This window comes from Apodemus sylvaticus, chromosome 23, assembly GCF_947179515.1.
Source record: "Apodemus sylvaticus chromosome 23, mApoSyl1.1, whole genome shotgun sequence".
In the NCBI taxonomy this organism is placed as follows: Eukaryota; Metazoa; Chordata; class Mammalia; order Rodentia; family Muridae; genus Apodemus; species Apodemus sylvaticus.
Window position 1 is genome coordinate 29521343 of NC_067494.1, and position 20840 is coordinate 29542182.

General features: G+C 41.9%; 1 protein-coding gene across 1 annotated transcript in view; it reads left to right on the plus strand.

The window, feature by feature from the left end:
- Samd5 (sterile alpha motif domain containing 5) overlaps positions 1–20840 on the plus strand; it is a 55178-nt gene that overhangs the window by 27473 nt on the left and 6865 nt on the right. The window lies entirely within an intron of this gene.

Here is a 20840-nt window from a genome sequence, read left to right on the forward strand (position 1 = left end):
CATACACACATATATACACATACATATACACATGAAAACATATACACACATACATATACACACATACACACACCACACATACACAGACACATATATATATACACATTTACATACAAACACATATATACATGCATATATACACACAGACACAAACACATATGCACATACATATACACACATATACACACAGTACACACATACACAAATACCACACATACACACAGACAATACATATATAATACACACACATTCACACACATATACACATATATAGACATATACACATGTATACACACACACACACACACACACCAGGGTTCATATTGTGGCAGTCACTGCTTTTGACTTCTTTGTTGTCAAACTTGAGTGAAGAAATGCAACCAGGACCCAGAAGTCATCAGTGTTCTTGGACAAAAAAGGGCCTTGTCGGTACATGAGAATTTCAGATATGATAGAAGCTTGGACTCAGACCAGTCTTGAGCCCATGGAAAGCAGGATTCTGGGGAGTGATGCTTAAAAAACCTTTAAGGAAAAGAAGTCAAAGTTAGATCAAGGATATGTATGGGCAGCAGCCCACGAGACTAAAACTTCACGGCTGGCTCAGCTTCCTATCAGCTTAGAAAACACTGAAGAAAGCCAGCTTGCCGTATTTCTTCATAAAGTTAAATAGCACTGCGTGCTCATCAGTGGTGACAGGAGACAACTGGAGGAGGGTCCCCATAACTCTGGCAGGATGACCAACAGTGTATTAGATAAGCAACCACAGAATGTCTGTGTGCCTCTTCTTAAGCGATTGTGTCATACAACTGAGGCCTAGACCAACAGTCTGAGACTCGAGGAAAAGCTGACATTGCAATGTGAGTCTGAAGGCGGCCTCGGAGCAGGATTCCCTCTTTCAGGGAGAACTTTGTTTTCTCTAAGGCCTTCAGTTGACTGGATGAAGCCTGCTCATATTATTATATATGCGGATAATTACTCGCCTCTAACATACTTGCCTAGGCTCTCCCCCTTCTTCTCGGCGCTGAGACTAAGGACAGTGTCTTGTGTGTGCTGAGCAAACACTCTGCCACTGAGAAAGCACAGCCCAACACTTAACAACTGTTTTGTTTTACTTTTTAGTGTTAGGTGTCCTTCTAGCATTTTCCCTACATCATTAAGGTAGTAGAACACATATAGTAAGAAGGCAGAAGAGAGAATCCTAGATCCTGAGGGCATAGGGGTGAGGGCCAGGGAGAGAGGAAAGAATAGAAGTGTGTGTGTGGGGGGGGGGTACGGGGGTGGAGAATCAGGCAAAGCAACATAGGAAACCAACTAAAATGTACCATTTGCATGCTAATCACATTGACAGTATTTCATAGAGACATCTAGATTAACAGAATCTACTATCGTGGCCTAGGCTGTGTGGATGTCACCTTCTGTGTCACCTAGTGTGGCAACAGCTTCTGGTGCCTAGAATGGAGGGGTGGAACAGCAGCTGAGGTAGCATTTGAGATGGCCACTCAGATGCTGCTGGCTGTTCCAGTTTTCAGTCTGGGGGGAGGGGACAGCTTTTTCTCTCAAGCCTGACTTCTCCCACATAAAGTGGGAACATTTTCAGAGAACTAGCCTGCCAGGGGCAAACGGACTGATTGTATTGTTGTTATTTTCCCTTATGTAAGTCCTGTGGAAAAAAAGTTACTGAGAAATCTGTCTGTCCCCAACAGTGAACAGCTGTTTATCTAAATGTATGTTTGAGATAAGCAGCAAAAAACAAACCACCTTGAGTTATCTGGTCTGAAAACCACTGGATAGTGTCAGTCTTATGCCACACCACTGAACTAATGACTTTCGAGATCATAGAATGACAAAAAACGAGACTTGAAGTCATGTCCCCCCTCATCTTTTATTGATTGATTGATTGATTCATTCGTTCATTCATTCCTTTAGTAGTTTTTATTGTGTTGGTTTGCTTAAACAAAGCCCCCCATTCTGACCCCTAGAGATATTAATACAACTTAAAATGATTCCATGGAGTAATCAAGGCTGAGGAACACTCTCATGATACTGACGTCAGAATTAGAACTTAGCTGAATTTATGTAACAGTGAGAAACACCTAACATTCAAAAAATTCACTATTGAAACGTCCAGATAGTTCATATTAGTGCTGGCATGTTTGAAGTGCATGAAGCAACACAGAGTATAGTCAGTAGAATTCACAATATTTAAGTTTAAATAACTTGAGGAAGGACATATAGGTCTTACATTATATAAGTGACAGATAAGCATTTAGAATTCTGCACAATTTTCTTTGTCTCCCTACACAAAGAATAACCCTGTGATGAGCTGACAGTTGACAAAAACAAAGGAGAGGAATTTGAAATATTTACTGCATGATTTAAGATCAACTTAAGGCGATGACCTTGAGAATTCTGTCTGATTAGTGGCGAGATTAACAGATGAGAGTAGGGGGTACAAATACTTTGCCAATTCTTTGTAGTTATCAATTCTTCCAAAGTCTGTTATTTTTCTTTTGCTTTATTTGAGTAAGGGTCTCATATAGTCCAGGGTGGTCATGAACTAAGAACTACTTTGGACATCTGGCCTTTGCCTCTCCAGTATTAGGATTACAGGTATGCACCACTACACCTGGCTAGGAAGTTTGCATTTTAATAAGATGACTTGTATTTCAAGATCATCATGTGATAGAAATAATATATGCACATATATTTATCTAAGTACCAGCACTGAGTGAGTATTTATTTACCTGTCTAAAAGATATGCAAGTAAAGCATCTGCCATCCAAAAGTCAAAAGCCCGAGCTTCTCCTAAATCTGAAGGTTTTGGAGTAGCAGCGGAAGTGAAAACTTCCACACTATAAAACTGATTCATGTGAAAAAATATTGGGTAAAGTCTCCTTCAGGTGATGTGTGTGAGGTAAATATACAAAGCAAATAAACTTCCTGTGTAGTTCAAACTCAGGTTCCCTGCATCAAGCTATCTCCACCCTTTATATGGAAATGTTCAAAAGCCCCTGCCCCAATGATCTGAAACCTGGTCCAAAGCAGAACCAGACAGGGTTTTTTTTTACAGTTTTGAGGCACCAGCTTTTCCTGCCTAAGCAACTATTCTGTGGAAACAGACTTGCACAAATTCATACGCCTAGTGAAACAACTTGGCCCATAGTTATCAAAAATGTTTATCAGAGGGGTATTACGATGCTTTATGAGTCTGTTATTGTTATTAGCCATTAAAGTTATATTTGGAGCATGGCTGCCCATCACAATGGCTTTAGTATGCACCGTGCATTCTCATTTCTGCCATTCACATAAATAAGAGAGATGCCATGATGTATTTGTTCCCCTTCTGCAGTTAGTGCCAAGCCTTCATTATTCTCACAGAGAGGATTTGGGTGCTGATACTGCAGGATCTTTTAGAGTTGCCTGTGATAGGCAAGCTGGGTTTGTTGGTGACCTTTGATGCATAAAGTATATTGTATTAAATTCTTTAATTCTATTTCATTTTTTTTGTATAGCAATATTGGTTTTAGAAATATAAAATCTGGAGTGACTAGGAAGTAGATCTCATGATAGTTTTGCTCCAAAATGGACCCCCCCACCTCAAATCTTGCAGTATGAAATGTTCTTACTTGTTGCTGCAGAACGAGCAAACGCTTTCAAAGTTAATTCTCTAATTTGGCGGAGTTGGAATTCTTTTGGCCACAAAATAATTCTGAATACTAGTAGGAAATTTATGGATTTCAATTAGAGTTTGTAGTGTATCATAATTCCAGTTTTATATTCCATGCAGTTCAGTGTTTTGGATTTTTAATGGGACCAGTGCAGTAATAATAAAAATGATTCAAAATGCACCCAGTAATTACAGAGATTTGCTGTTGCCTCTGCATTAAAAATGATGATGATTTATGCCCAGAGAAACTGTGGTCTGTGGCTCTGTTTAGTCTATTCTTGCTATTAACTGCTTATTAGTTATGGTCAGTGATTTAAAGCTTAAGAGCTACATTAGAGGGCTGTAAAATTATTTATTTCTTAATAGATAATAGTAAATTTGAAACAGACGTTAGGTTAATTATAATCTTGTACATTAAAGAATACGTATTAGCCCTTTGTCTCTTCTTAGGGTTTTGGAAATTCATTTCAAGTGAATGGGGAAAGTGGGTGAGAGAACCCGAGAGCCTGGGCTGCTCATTGCTGCCTCCTGGTTTGCAAACAGTGAACGTGCTTTGTGACTGTTCATGAAAACAATCTTAACCTTTCGCCATGGGTCTTTACCATGCTAAGCGAATGCTGCTTGTAATTGTGATATGTTGTACTTCCATGCTAACCTTCCTTAAATGAGACTCCTCTATTGGGATGGAAGCAGTGGGGAGGGAAACGTTCTTGGATATAAGTACATTTCTTTGGTTTTCCTGGAGGAAGCTAGTTAGTGTTCTTATGCTTAGCAATCATGTACTGATTTAAAAGTTCATTTACATACATATGAAAATGGGATTTTTTTTATTTTTATCTTTTTCTATTAGATATATTCTTTATTTACATTTCAAATGTTGTTCCCTTTCCTGGTTCCCCCCCCCCGAAATTCCCATAACCTATCATCCTCCTTTCCCCCCTCCCCTGTTCCCCAATCAATCCTCTCCTGCTTCCCTGTCCTGGCATTCCCCTACACTGCAGCATCAAGCTTTCCCAGGGCCAAGGGCCTCTCCTCCCTTTGATGTCCAACAAGGCCATTCTCTGCTGTCTATGTGTCTGGAGCCATGGGTCCCTCCACGTGTACTTTTTGGTTGATGGTTTTCTCCCTGGGAGCTCTGGGAGTACTGGGTGGCTCATATTGTTGTTCCTCCTATAGTGCTGCAAACTCCTTCCGCTCCTTGGGTCTTTTCTCAAGCTCCCCCACTGGGGACCCTGTGCTCAGTTCAATGGCTATTCATTCCCCAGCATGCAATAAGGACACATGCTCCACTATGTTCATAGCAGCCTTATTTATAATAGCCAGAAACTGGAAAGAACCCAGATATCCCTCAATGGAGGAATGGATACAGAAAATGTGGTATATTTACACAATGGAATACTACTCAGCAATTAAAAACAATGAATTCATGAAATTCTTAGGCAAATGGTTGGAACTGGAAACTATCATCCTAAGTGAGGTAACTCATTCACAAAAGAACACACATGGAATGCAGTCACTGATAAGTGGATATTAGCCCAGAAGTTCTGAATACCCAAGACACAATTAACATATCAAATGATTCCCAAGAAGGAAGAAGAGGGCCCTCCCTGGTCCTAGACAGGCTTGATGCAGCATTGTAGGGGATTGCCAAGACAGAGAAGTGGGAGGGGTTTGCTGGGGGGTGGGGGAGGGCAGGGGAATGGGTGGAGGGAAGAGGGCTTATGGGACTTATGGGGGGGGGAACCGGGAAAGGGAAAATCATATGGAATGTAAACAAAGAATATAGAAAATTAAAAAAAAATGGGATTTATATGCTTCTTAGAGTTGTATATAAGAAAAATTCACGTTAGTTATAAAGATGAAGCAGAATAGGGGTTTCTGGGACTTACTATGCGGATGAGGCTGGTATCAAACTCACAGAGATCAATTTGCTTTCCCCTCCTAGTTTTGCTGGAATTAAAGGTATGCATCCCCATGCTTGGCCTAGAACTTGCAGTACTGACTAACTAAATTTGATATACGAGCTCCTCTTTGGTGCTTAGGCATTACACTAAATGAAGAAAAAGATCTGAAGAAAACAGACTCTATCAAGCTGTGGAGGACACAGTGGAGAAGATTTATGAGTATTCAGGAGAAGCCAGGCTCCGCTTTAATGAGAAAACACCTGGTCCTTCTTCCATCTCTAAAACCGTAGCATGTCAAATACTCATCTGGAGCTGGACAGAGACCTGGGCTGGCATCTGAGAAGGCTTTTTTTTCCTATCTTTTGGCTCTGGAATTCATGTGGCCTCTCTTCTGTGACCTATCATCTCAACACTGTCTTATCCAGAACTATTGGCCTATGGTGGGGTTTTTTGTTGTTTTTTTGTTTGTTTGTTTTTTTTGTGGGGTTTTTTTGTTTGTTTGTTTTTTAAGAGTAAGGCTGGATGAAACTGGTTATTTCTAACTGCATCTCTTAGACCGTAACTCCATTCATGGGCCTGCATCTATTGGTAAGTGAGGCTAGAAACTAAAAGTCTTTCTTTGCAGAGAAAGGGGAGATAAAACACTATCAGATGGACATGCTTTTTCATGTCTTTCATTATGTAAATGCTTCTGAAATATCAGCCTATAATCTCATGAATTCACAATGAAGAAAATATCATGAATATGTGACATCTTTATTATATGATCTCCCTGCTACTCCCGACCCACATGCTAATTAATGGAAAGAAAATCAGTTGGTTTTTCTCCGATTCCTATCACTGTAGCTTGGTATATGGTCATTTATCCTGGTCTTTTTTTTTTTTTGAGTCTTTCTTTACAGTCATTGGCTGCACCCCCTAAGTGTACCTGGCTCAGTGGGCTGATGATGTTTCCAATTAGTCTGTCCCACGTTGGGTCCAGCCTCTTCATCACTGACCTCCTTACTCTGTCCCAGGTGAATTCCTTCCTTTCAGGAGAATTAATGGTGCACATTCAAAAGAGGGGAAAGAGTCATTATTTAGCTGTTTAACAGAACACTGAAGTTGATAAATCCAGTTACATGTTGTATTCCTTTTCTATTACTGCATAATTAATTACCACAAACTTAGTGGCTAAAAATAATACCCATTTATCATCTTATAGTTTTGTAGGTTAAAATTCTGGGCAAGCTCAGAGCTTGATCGAGTTCCCTGTTCAGAGTGAGATTCAAGGCATCAGCTAGATTGGACTCTGATGGAGGTGCTGAAGAAATCTGTTCCTCCAAACTCATTTAGGTTTTCAGATGAATTCAGTTGCTTGCTGCTGTAGATGTGAGCTCCCTATGCTTTGCTGGCTGATAGCACAGTACACTCTGTATAGAGCAGCTGGCTCCTTTCCCTTTCCCGTGGCCTCCACTGGGGTCAAAATAGCAATGGTAAGCTGACTTTTCAAGCTCATTTCCCAATTTCCAGCAAGAGGAACAAGTTGAAGAATTAACAGTATTAGATTAGGCTAACCCTTGTGATTTTTCTTGTTCTCATACACTGTAATCATCTTCTGGGCGAACACCTCACTGGGCATTCCCAAGTCCTTCTTACACTTACTTAGGAAGGACAAAAGCTTCAACGGCAAAAATCAGAGGGTCTGCCAGTGAACCCTGTCTACCACACATTTCCCTAGAACAAGTTAGGAAGGACAAATGCTTGCTCTGTGGAGCCCTGTGTATCTTCTGCCCAAGTGCAGATTGAAAAAGAAATTCAACAAACATTAGTTGTGGGAGTCTTTGAAGTTGATTGGGAGAAAGGATAAATTTTGGTTTTGGTCCACAGAAAACACCGAAATTGACCCCCCCCCCAAAACACCCCAAACCAAGCAAACCAACACCCACCAACAGAACTCAAAACAAGAAACAATTAATGTCATATAAAATAATTTGAGCAGATTTAAAATTACCAACAATTTTGATAAGATTTCACTTAATAAGCACAATAAGAAATATATGTATGTATGAAACATGTATATATGTATATTTGGAAAAATATATACACATACACATATACACACAGAGAGAATGAAAAGGGATTCATTTGACGAGGAGTGCAGATTGAAAATGAAGCAGAGGGTGTTATCACAAGAGAGTAACAATGTCCTCTAGAGTGGAGGATAGTGCTTCTAACTAATATCAGAAAACATGTTTTGTTTTTACGCATAAGGTTAATGGTTTTCGTATATGCTGTCTCCTCAAAGAGATCGTTTCTTGTGAACTGACCCAATCTCTCCCTGTTGCGTCACTTCTTACAGATTTTTACAGAAATGACAAGAGTTTGAAGTTATCTCAGTTGCTAACATGTCTAATTGCTTGCTGTCTATATCGGACTAGAATATAACGTGATAAGTGCTATGTTGGCTACCACCCGCACCCTGGCAGGGAATACGGAGATCCGAGTCCTGTCCAAGTTCTGTTTTTAACTTGCTTCAATGTTACTTCATTTGTGATTTCTAGGAACCAAGGCTGACTAAACAGCTATAAAATATTTAAATTTACATGTAGTATTTAAATGAGTTCAGATACCCCTCTAAGGTATTCTCATGCCTTATTATCTCATTGGAAACAGAATCTAGTGGAATTGATCTGTTTTCTTTTTCTTTTTTACTTTCTTTCTTTTTTTCTTTTTTTGAGACAGAGTCTCTCTGTATAGCCCTGTCTGACCTGGAACTCACTCTGCAGACCAGGCTAGCCTCGAACTCAGAAATCTGCCTGCCTCTGCCTCCCAAGTGCTGGAATTAAAGGTGTGTACCACCACTGCCCGGCGATCTGTTTTCTTTTATAAGCAGCTTATATTTTTGAAACATGTGTGTTTTAGGATTTTTTTTTTTAAATTTCTAAGTTAAAAACATTCCTTTGAGCTCTGTGCTCAAAGAAAAAACATGATACCATGAGTAAGCTTTCACGCGGGTCCCAGAACTAATTGTTTTCCTATTCTCTGCTTTCTTCTCCCCAAATGAAGGCACAGTATGGCACATTTCATGTGTGTGTGTGTTTGTTGTATGTGTGGTGTGTGTGTGTGTGTTTGTATGTGTATGTGTTTACCTATGTATATATATATATATATATATGTATGTGTGTTTTGTATATGTTTGTGTGTGTTTGTATGTGTATGTGTTTACCTGTATAAATATATATGTGTGTGTCTGTGTGTGTCTGTGTGTTTTGTATATGTTTGTGTGTGTTTATGTCCAGACATCTACATTTTTCCTCTAATTCTGTCCATCTTATATTTTGAGATCAGCCCTGAGACTGAACCTGGTGTTTGATAGTTCAGCTAGCTGGGCCGCTATTGAATGGCCTAGAGCTGCCCACCCACACTGGGTTTACAGAGCAGCCCCACATGCCAGCTTTTCGTGTGGTGCCGGGCATCCAGACTCAGGCCTTCATGCACATACAGAAAGCTTTTCACCACTGAGCCTCCTCTCCAGTCTAAATGTGGGGTGTTCTATCACTGCACCCTCACTGTCCCTGAAGGGGCTGGTAAGAGCCCTTACTTACCCTTTACACTATGACATGCTTTGGTTAAGGAAAAGGTATGGTGAAATGATTTGGGTTTATCCTAAGCAGCATCTTTACAAACCTTCGAGAAGGTCATAATTTAAATCTTTTTCCCTCAATCTCAGTCGTGGCTATATTCCTGATAGAGTTGGTTTGGTCAGCTCTGAACCTCAGCAAAGAAAGCGGCGCAGAACTATAGCTGACCCTGAGTAGACTGGGGAGAAATAATATGAGTGAGAAATAAGCCTTTGTTGCAAACTATTGAAATGCTGGGTCATTTGTTACTGCAGCATAATTGGACTACCCTGACTGATACAGATGGCCTGGCGCCTGTGCGCATCACTTCAGAAGATCGTGGCCTTAAGTCTTGGTCTAGCCACTGCTGAGCAAGCGATTTCACACCTACTTCAGCTGACATCACCTAGGTACCAGTTGACAGCTCATTGGTTTAGGCCTGTGCTTTCTTGATGAGCTTTAGTTCCAGCAGTGGTGACTCACGTCAGCCTCACTCACTCTGTCAAGCACCCCCTGCAGGAGCTGACTGAGCACTCACAAGGATAAACAGGAAGTGCAAGGACATTAATACTTACCAAGGATGGCTTCGATAAGTGGGTGAGGGGAGCAGTGGAGAAATGGTTCCCTCCTTACTTTGGTCATGCCGTATTCTGTATTCTGAGATGTGTTTGCTAATGCTTTTGGAAAAGGTCCTGCAATTGGGCAACACGGAGTCAAGTGGCTCATTCCCTCCTGCAACCTGTATTGGCTTTCTCTTTATTGTTTCATTCTTCCTCTTCCCCCTCCTTTGCTCAGGGGTTGTACTCCCAAACCCCTGCCTGCAGACCTTTGTCTCAGGCTTTGCTTCCTAGAGGAATAAAACCAACCTTCTATTAGATTCCACGTCAATGGAGCCAGTCACAGCAGTGCCTTATCACCACAGAGAATTATTCCTGTAGCTCTGTCGAGTAAATGATCATACTGTGTATTTGCAGTAGCTCCAGAATATGACTATTTTAATTAGAAATAACTAATTAGAAGTTATTTTTTTTTTACTAGATTTGTTGATTCTGACCTATGTCACTTCCTTGCCTTGGACACGCAATCATAGTATATTCATGACATAACACATTAGTCTTAGTTGGGTGGAACCTATATTTGCTGGTTTGAGATAAGCTTTCTAAGATGCAGCCAGGCCTTGAGGTCTCAAGTTGTGTAGAATAACTAGAACTTTGAACTAGAATAACTTTGAACTTCAGATTCTCCTTCTTCTATCTTCTGGCTACTGGGGTTACAGTGTGTGCTGCTCTGCCCAGTTTTATGCAGTATTGGAGACTGAACCCTGTATTTAGTGTATTCCAGAAAAGCATTGTACCAACTAAACTACATCCCCAACCCAAGTGGTTAGAGTGGGACTAATGTTTTCTAATGTTCTTTTTAAGCAGAACATTAGAAAAATCTGAACTGTTAAAGCACAAGGGGTTTGGCAGTCTTGTTATCCTAAAACACTTCGTTCCTCTTCAGCTTGGAGTTAGAACCATTTTTTGTTTGTTTGTTTGTTTGGGAGAGAATCACAGTAAACACTGTTTAATTTACGGATGGACCTGCCTATGTTCCAGTAATTCCTTGGCTCTGGCCCTCCTCTCCTTCCTCTTCTGTCCTTGAAAACTTGAAAGTCACAGCATGGGAGGACAGAGGGTATTTTCAAATCACCTCTTTATTTCATATATCAGGAAAGGGGTCCATGGAGATTAAAAGGACTGGTTCATTTTGTGGTGTAGGGAAAAGACTAAAGAGGAACAGATCTGAACTGTTAGAAAGATACCGTTCCCTTTTTGACATAATTAAATTCCTGATTGTGATGCTCTTAAGTGAACCATGAAATTCTAAGTACTTGCAATGCAAGTGTGATTTCTAACTGAGGCTTTTTCCCCCTGCACCCCAGTCTGAATGTTAAGGTGTCAGATGCTTAACTAATCTTAGCAGAGTCTATATTAAGAAGCCTGCAAGGTGTCTTTATTTAACTTGCATGATCTGCAAATGTAATGTAGTGTTAAGTAGCATGATTTCGCACATCATGTCTGAAGATATAAAAACAGCTTCTTTCATGAGAAAGGTTACTTTATATTTAGTTTCAACAGGAATGAAAAACATAGAAACAAAGTGTTAATACATGTGATCACAGCAGGGGTGTGTATGCATGTGAGCACACACACACATACACACACACACACACACATGTACACGAATGTACATTTCTGATAAACAAAAGCCAATGCTCAGGGTTGGATCCTGTGATACACAGACAAGGGAGGTTCTAAAATCCTTTCATCCTACTGTAAATTTTCTGAAATGTATCCAGCCTTCTGGGCTGTGTTTTTGTTTGGGGACATTTCCCTGGTTCAAGGAGATGCCGGGACTTTCTATTTCATGTCTGGAATCTGTTTCCAAAGGGCTGATCAGGGATTACCGGCAGCTCTATTTAATGTCTTTGCTGCAGTGGGGCAGATTACTGAAGGGGCAAACAATGATATTTCCAGACCCCGCTGGGGAAGAATGGGTGGGATCAAGCCAACCACTCTGTATTAAAAGAAAAATGTTAGCTCCTTCAAGTATCAGTGTAGAACGCTCCTGTCTGATATATACTATCCTGTACAAGTAGAGAGAGACCACTCATGTCATATTTGAGGTTAAAATTCTGGGACATGGCTTTCATTTATCTAACCTTTTTGCTAATTTAGAAAAATCTGCATTTCTTTTTTAAGAACCCATTTTTAGTGGATAATGATTCCATTCTACTAGGAAAGTGTTCCCAATGTAAAGGCAGCAGAGGCTTAAGTTAATATAAGAGATCTCAAACCTGTTTGGTACCAACGTGCTCCATAAACATCATGTTTTACATAAATGTATTTGAAGTTCATGAATCCCTGGTCAGTTCTAAAACAATATTTTTTTTCTCAATAAAAAAGACCATAGGGGGGAAATACATATATTGTGTTATAATGTGCGTATGTGCGCATGTGCATACACCCGTGTACCTGGAGGGAAAGTCTATGTTTTTAAAACAATTAAAGAGATCTTTCTGCTTCAACAAGCTGAGGACTATGTCTGTGACAGATATGTTCTATAGGGCATGCTTCACAAAGCTAAATGAAAATTTTTAAAAGTTAATGGCTAAACAGTGCTTTAAGCATGCGCATCACTCATGATCTATTTTAATAACGTTTGTGGGTGACTAACTCAATAATGTTGCTGAGCGCTCATTACGGTTCTGTTCGGAAGATGTGCCTGGGAATCAATTATTCCTTAAGGGTGAGTTTACATTCCTTAGTGATTGAACAAAAATGCATAATTGCATGTTTCTGTATAGGGAAGACGATTACATGATGGTAGATATTGTTCTGGACGAAACTTGCCGCAGCCCCGCAAAGATGTGTGCACACAGTGGTGTTCCTAGGTGACAGAGTAAGCCGAAAGAGTGCTGAGGTTGGATGGCTGGACGCAGACCATTCATCTAGGAAGTGACAGGTTGTATCCAGACTCCCCCCTCCCCCACCAGGGGGGTCTCACAACTGCTCTGTAAGGAAAGGATAAGATGGTTCTAGAACTACCTAGAAGTTGATTGGCCATTGAAGCACACTGTTCCCGGTCCTCTATCTGCTCTGCTTCCGCGTTCACATCAGAACATCTCCGCGCATGCTCTGTGTGGCGCCCACTGTGAGCGCACAGGGACTTGAGCTATCGGAGAAGCTGCCCATTTCACCTTCTGCTCCCACTTCTTTTGGGTACCATCACTGTCTTAGCTGAAAGTGTGCACGGGTGAGACCTCTGGGGCTTGATGAAAGACGGCCTGATTTACATCTTTGGCTGTTGCAGGTGTCCATTCACACCTCCTCAAAGTTCATTTAGGTGAGGTCAGCCCTTTGAGGGTGGTTCCGTTGACTTTGTACCCGCTGCTCTATTACAGGCCCAGGCTGCTAGTCCATGAGAGCATGCTATTGTCTGAAGGGTCTCCTTTGCCCTGCCAAAAATCAGAGACAAAGAGAGCAGTGGAAAACGATGCCCCCGCCCCCAGTGCTGGCCTCAGGCTGCCACTAAACATGCAAATATGCCCGGGATGGAATTGCTAAAGAGGATTATGACACTTGCCTTGCTTCCCTGCCCATTTCAATTTGGCAGGTGAGGTCAAGGCCTATCAGAGGTCACGCTTCAGTATTTGGGGGGTTGAGGGGGGCTGAGTCTGGTGGTAGGAGAGCATGGGTAATTTTGATAACGGAGGCTGCCTGTGTTCAGAAATGCCCGAGTCACTTCAAAAGTGCTTGCTACTTTCAAAGCTGGCAAGCTAAGCCCCCACCCCCACCCCCCAAGAGAGGCAGGCGTTTGTGAGCAGAGCAGCCATCTTTGCAAATCCTCTCACCAGACAGGAAAGGTCAGTTCACCTTCAAGACAGGAAGGTCCCAGGTCACGTGGGACTAAGCCACGTGGGAGGGAGGCTAGAAGGGTGTGCGGTGATTGTTCAGGAGGTGCTGTCTTGTGAAAGGATAAACTATTCCAGACTCAGGACTTGGTCTGAGACTTGTTGTGTTTGTGATCCCTCTGGTCTTGGTGTCTAGGAATGAAGCAGCACAGGGGGTCTCAAAGTGTGGTCTGGAGACCCCCGAGGCTTCCCTCCAGGAGGCTTTGAGATATGATGTCACAAGAATGCCATGTGTAGATGTGTGCACTGTTGGCAGAGAAATGGTGGGCACAAATGCTGCCTCATGAATGCTAGTCTGTCTCCGTACTTTACCCCTGACCTCCACACTGCCACAATCCCTAAGAAACCATTCTCCATCATTAGAGCCTCGTTGAAGCAATAGAATTAATAACGATTTCACGTAATCTCAGCTTGGGTGTACTTGTTTTGTTTTTCTGAGTTCTGAATGACAGCGTGGAAGTATGTGGCACTCTTCTGTGGGCACTGGAAATGTGGACGGACCTGTGTCCCTGGCAGACAACGGTGCTGTCTGTTGTTCTTACTGAACGTTGTTTTCCATGTAGTGCCATTCTCACTGGAGGGAGCTACTGTGGGTGAGCCAGAAGTATCCACGGTGGGGGATTTAGAAGACTACTTGAAATAGTATTGAATCCAGTATTTTCCTTTTCTTTCAAAAAGAAATTTAAAAATTTTATATGTGTGTGTATGGGAGGGTATGTGATTGTGTGAGAATGAGCATATATGTGTGTATGTATCAGAACAAGTGTGTGTGTGTTAGATCAAGCATGTATGTGTGCGTGCATGTGTGCATGTATGTGTGTGTGTGTGTGTGTGTGTGTGTATGTGCAGCATCCTGGAGAGGGTGTCAGATTCCATGGCGCTGGGGTGTGTGTGTGTGTGTGTGTGTGTGTGTGTGTGCAGAATCCTAAAGAGGGTGTCAGATTCCATTGCTCTGGTGTGTGTGTGTGTGTGTGTGTGTGGTGTGTGTTTGTGCAGAATCCTGAAAAGGGTGTCAGATTCCATTGCACTGGTGTGTGTGTGTGTGTGTGTGTGTGTGTGCGCAGAACCCTGAAGAGGGTGTCAGATTCCATGGCGCTGGAGTCACAGGCAATTGTGAGCAGCCGTGTGGCTATAGGACACTGATGGATCCACTGCTCTTAACTCCTGACTCATCTCTCTAGCCCCTGAACCCCATACTTCAAGAGAAACAAAGACAATATTTATTGTTAATGACAAAAGGCAAAATCTAGAAAACTGTCTCTTGATAGTTCCTAGTGTTTTTTCTTTAATGAGATGTATTACCATGTGATATATATTATATGTATATATATGTATATATATATATTACAGTCCTTAATGTTGTCTTATAAATGTGATTTACATAATTCAAGCAGTTTATATCAAGTGTAGAATAGGAAGAGGTCAAAGTTTTATATATATATAGTGGTGGAAAAACAAAATAGGCGTTTTGCATCACATTATATATTCTGTATGAAAATAAAATTCCTGTTCAGTAAAAATCACATTTGCATATGCTTCTAAAAACAACAAAGCAGTTACAACCCTAACATCACTTTACAAATCATGTCTATTGGTGAAAGGTCCTCTCCATTTATCCCCTAAGGATGAGGTAACAGCTATCACTAGCTGGTGGCTTAAAGTGACAGAGAACCTTTCCGTCCTGCTTCTAGAGGCCTGCAGTAAAAGGTCATGGTGCCAGGAGCCTGGATCCCTCTAAAGACTCAGAAGGGAGTATCCTTCCTTGCTCTTCTGGACCTGATGGCCATTTTAGGCTCTCTGAATTTATGGTGGATTTATCGTGGTCCATTCCTATCCCTGCTTCTCCCTTCATGTGGTCTTCTTTTTAGTATGTCTCTACTTCCTCGCTCCTTCATATGAGTTCACCAGGAAATGGGGTTTCAGGCCTACCTTAAAACTCCAATGAGTTCAACGCAGATCTGTGATAAGTTCCAACTATAGAACACCCAGTTTCCCGTTGAGCTTCCGCTTTAGGGATGCTTCTCAACTAACTATGGGTGGCAAACTTGAATGCCCTGAATGTATGTCATTTGGTAAGGTGGACCTTGCCATGGGGCAGAACTGTTCTGCCGTAGATTAGCAGCTTTCCCAGAGCAGTATCTGTACCCCAAAGCCTCAGCTTCTTTATTCATTGATTAGGTTCTGGCTCACTATCAAGTTGATGTGGGGCGAGCAGGAGAGATTATATGCAAATACACATTTTTGACGCGGTGCCTGCTGTAGGGAAATTTCCCCCAGTAAATAGTAATAGTGTATTTACTATTGTGGAGCAGTGGATAATAGCTCTCCTAGTATGTGCTAGGTACTTACCGTTGTGACAAATATATTTGTGATCAGTGGAGTAAGAGAAAACAGACACTAATGCTAACTGTGATTTCAAAGATTGTTAATTAATAGTAACAGATGACATGAAGTTACTACAAGTAAGAAAATGAGACAGGGATAGGTAAAGAGGAGTAAGAGGGTGAGGGGCCCAGAGCACTGCATAGAGACCAACATCACCAGCAGCTTTTATTGGAGTCACCAAGTAATTGGGTTTCAAAAGACTTCACTAGAGGGCCAACCACTCGAAACCGTGCATCCTGGAATTTCCAGTCTTTGGTGTCGTACTCACAGGCTAGGGCTTTGATCATGTTTTGGATGGTGTTTGGAGGTGTGGCATCACAGTGTGGAGAGAAACTCCAAAAGCCCTGGCACTGTGCCATCCCACCTGACTAGCTTTCTTATAAGAGACCAGTGTCCCCACTGAAGTGGTCTGGGAGGATGGACTTCAGTCTTGTGACAATCTCCTTCGAGTTCTTACCCCAACTGCCTTTCCTGCAGCCAGCCTTGGCCTGCCTCTGCTACAGAAGGAAGCAGAGCCTCACTCATGAGCTGTCTCTCTCCTGACCTCGGGTGTGCCAGTCTCAGCGCTCTTCTGGTCATTTGTCTCTTGAGTCTTCCTGAGGTGTGACCCAGTTTCCCTCTAGAACCTCTTCTCCATCCCCCACCACTCCCATTATCAATCTTGATCTCAGCAGTCCTTATCACCTTGGGTCAACACCATGGGATCCCTTCTCCCCCCATCCCCTACCCCTACTGTCCCCCCACCACTGTCTGGAACTGTGGCTAAGCTCCTTGTCTCTTCTGAACTCACTTCCTTTTCACATTCTCAGCCGTACTATTAAAGCTCTGAAAAGAGAGATGACCTAACCTTGGGTTCCTGTTCTGACTGGCTGTTAATTATTACAGATCAACTGAAAGCTCCAGGCTGAATCTCCCCCGAAGTTACATTCCTGAGCCTTTGTTGCTGATGGTGGAGCTCAGATGAGGCTCTGACTCCAGGCCTCTAGAAGCTCCTGCAGTACTGGCTGTCCCTGGCTGGCCACAGGCCTTTGGGTGTTTCTTCTGTGTGTGGGAAGTCCTCTCAGTCAGAGTGCTCGGGGATGAGGTCTGCAAAGCAGCTTTTTAAGTTGTGAATTTACATAACTGTTCAGTTGGAAAAATTATAACATCAGTTAATGCCCCGAGGATAACATAGACAAAGATGTTTTTGCTTTTTTAACCTCCGAGTGTGTTTCTGAGAATTTTATGAATAATAAGCATGTAGGAAAATTCCTCGGCAGCCTCTCTAGGAGAGTTTGCATTTGCTGAAAAGCTGTAGATAAGTCGGGAAGTGAAGATTAGAAATGCATGCGTGTCCAGAGGAGGCATGGAGAGGCTGTTCCTGCTAATCTACTTAATTTGCTCCAGAAAGGGAACATTAAATCAACAGGGATGGAGACAGATTGGATAATCAACAAGACCTGTTCTTCATTTGAAAGAGGACATTTTACATATTTGTTTCTAAAGGAAAAGAAGGCATTATTCTAGTCTATAGAATAGACTAAGGAAGTCTATTCTGTAAGTCTCCCTAAAATAGAAGACAGGTAAAGATGTTTTATATATCAGTTCTTTGTACAGTATTAAATCACTTCTTCTTTCCTGTTGGGGCCAGAGGTGAGTCTGAGCATTTCTCAAGCAGCAGGTTGAAGGGAAAAACTAAAAATGACCATCAGGACCCATAGGAGCTTAGTGAGCCATGACACTTTTTTTCTGTACAGGTGAAGGAAAGTAACTTTCTAGATTAAAATTACCTAAGAAGAGCTTATTTTGATGAGAATTTATATGTCAGGATGATATACTATAGAGAGTTCTGGCAATCTCTACCAATGCTATAACCCTAATCTGAGAAAGGAGGTTTAGGGGAGAGGGCAGGAGTCACAGTCCAAACCACAAAGAACTTATAAATCCACTTATAAATCCAGATTTCTTGAGATCTTACTTTCCCCAATTGATTATTCTGATTTGTAGGCAGCTTCACGTCTGTTGTTCTTTTGAGCTTGTGGTTCTTCCCCTTATTACAGGCAACCAGAGCTTTCCACGTTGGCATTACTCAAAAGAACAACCACAAATGCAAATCCAAAGTCACACAGTCTCCATGTTTAGTTTTTCAAGTACAAAAAAAGTGGTCCTCCTGAACAATTAAGTATCCCTGTACTTTCCACATACTGGGGAGTGAACAGGGGTGGCAGCTGTCTCCCAGAAAAACTTATAAGGAATTTGATACTGTCTCCTACATGATAAAAGGAGACAACCAAAGTTGGAAAACCTTAGGTAGTTGGTGACATTTTTTTTTAAAGCTTCATGACCTACTAAAGCTAAGGTTTTGATATTCAACCATGCCATATCTCCTGTTATTACTGGACTGGGAAAGCCAGGACTTTGCTTAGAACAGGGGTTCTTAACCCCAAAGGGATTACATACCAGATATCCTATATATCAGATATTACATTATGATTCATAACTGTAGCAAAATTACAGTTATGAAGTAACAACAAAATGATTTTATGGTTGGGGTCAAGTCTCCATTTTATAGAAATTAGTCTGCATCTGTTTTCCAAATACTGAGAATATGGATGTATGAAACCATGCCCATCAGGAAACTTAATATTCCTCTTTCCCCATCCCTCTCTTCTTCCCTCCCTCTCTCCCTCCTTCCCTCCCTCCCTTCCCCTCTCTCTCGATGTCTCCCCCATTCTCTGAGATAAGGTCTGTTGTAGCCAGTCTGGTCTCCAGCTCACAATGTAACTGAGGATGGCCTTGATCTTCCGAATGTCCTCTGTCCAATTTTGAGAGCTGGGAGGACAGGCGTGTGCCACCCCACTTGACTTCGTGCCATTCTTTTAATCTTTCGGCACATCTGGTCCTTAAACACAAGAAAGCTCCAGCTGTTTTAAGGCCTGAGACCAATGTAGTACTCATTCATCCCAAGATTGGATTTGAAGACGTTTGAGAGGCCACCAGGTACACTATTACTTTCATGGGTCTTCTTTTCATTTTTCCTCCCCCTCTCCTCCTGCCCCTCCCCGATCTCAACCCTTCTTGTACTGAAAATAGAAGGCTAGACCTCTTAAATGTTAGGTGAGCTCTCCACCCACCGTGGAGATACATCTTCATCTCACCTTCTGGCCTGTTAGGTCCACTTGCTCACTACCAAGGAAGAAGTCCTAAACGATTGTGACTATATTGATACTTTCCTTGCTGGAGTGAAAAGTGACCCATTTGTCTTGTATCAGAATGCCAGGTAATTTAGGGGAAAATGTGCTATTAAAAAAAAAAAAGAAAGAGAGAGCTATACCCCCTGAATGCATGTTTGACTCTAAGAGGTCTTGGTTTGGTTTTGTTCTAGTTTGTTTGTTTGTTTTGTTTTTTGAGACAGGGTTTCACTATATAGCCCTGGCTGTCCTGGAACTCACTCTGTAGACCAAGCTGGCCTCGAACTCAGAAATCCACCTGCCGAGTGAGGTCTTAATCTTTTGCTTAGCTTGTCAAGATTCTGAGTCTACTAGTGTTTATTCCACTTGAGCGGGACCTGTGAGGACGAGGCTGCAGGATATTAGTGTCTATCGGCCCAGACAGCATCAGTAACAGGGAGAATCTTAACATTTCCCAGGTCGTGAGGCAACACTGGCTCTTCTAATTACTACAGCTCTCCCAACTTGCAACTCTTCATGCCCCAGTTGTGGAAAGCCCGTTTGTCTGCCTCCTACCCCCTTCCCTTGGGAATGAGAAAGAGCGAACGGCAAGACTGGGCTTGTTGGATGAATTTGCTTTGCTCTGTGGAACCAAGAACAGGAGAGATGTTGGAGGTTGTTGGATTGGGGTTAGATTTGTGAAGTGAGTTCACGCTTCTAGTCTCCAGACGAGTTTAATGTGGAGGGTGTCAGTATCTGAAGCACGATAAACTGTCTACAGGTTTGACCCTCTCCACGTGACTGTGGAGCATGCGAGGGCATGAAGGCCATTCAGCTGACTTCATTCTGAGTTCTGCCTCGCCCCCGGGTAGGTGTATGATGAACGTTTCCTTTCTCAGCCAGGTCTTCCTTTCTCCTCATGACTGCTTACATTCTAACTTGAGGCTCTGACAGCTTGCTTTCTTCCTAATACTAACAGCTAGTTACCTTGTGCAACACAGTAAATATGATAGTTGTTGTTAATACCCTGTAATTTATTTGTATACGACAGCATTAAAAAAAATGAAGCAATTTTAACTTCTGTGTGTTTCACTAATCTCTCCTCTTCAGGACTTCACCATATGCCCCTATACCGCTCCAGAGCATCCCAACAACTCTGCCTGTCCAGACAGATTAAACATTGCTTGATCACAGATGGTAACAGGAAGTGCTTTTAACAGAGGCATTGAATTAAGTTAGATTGTTTTAAAGGTGACTTTTTGAATATATTAATTATTAGTAAGGTTTCTTAAGTGAGAGCCAAATACCAAACCAGAGGACTATAAATAGTTTTCTCTCTGGGAAGGAAAATGATTGAGCTTGGCCAGGAATGCTTCCTACCCGCTTAGATTGCCTGATTATAGTGTTTCCTGCGCTAATAGTTAATGGCATATTAGCTATGAGTTACAGTCAGCAGGCAGCCATTGTAAGAGCAAGGGGGAGAAAGATCTGAGAGATCTTAGAGAGATGTGTAGACTCATTCTTTAAAAGAGGCTTTGTGGAATCTGCAAAATGATTTGCGTTCGAGCGGACTTGTTACATTTCAAAGAATAAACCTCAGTTTAAGGGTGAACTGAGATAGAGGAGGAAACAAAGCAAAATAAGCACACATTTAACCTTTCCCCCAAAGAACTATTT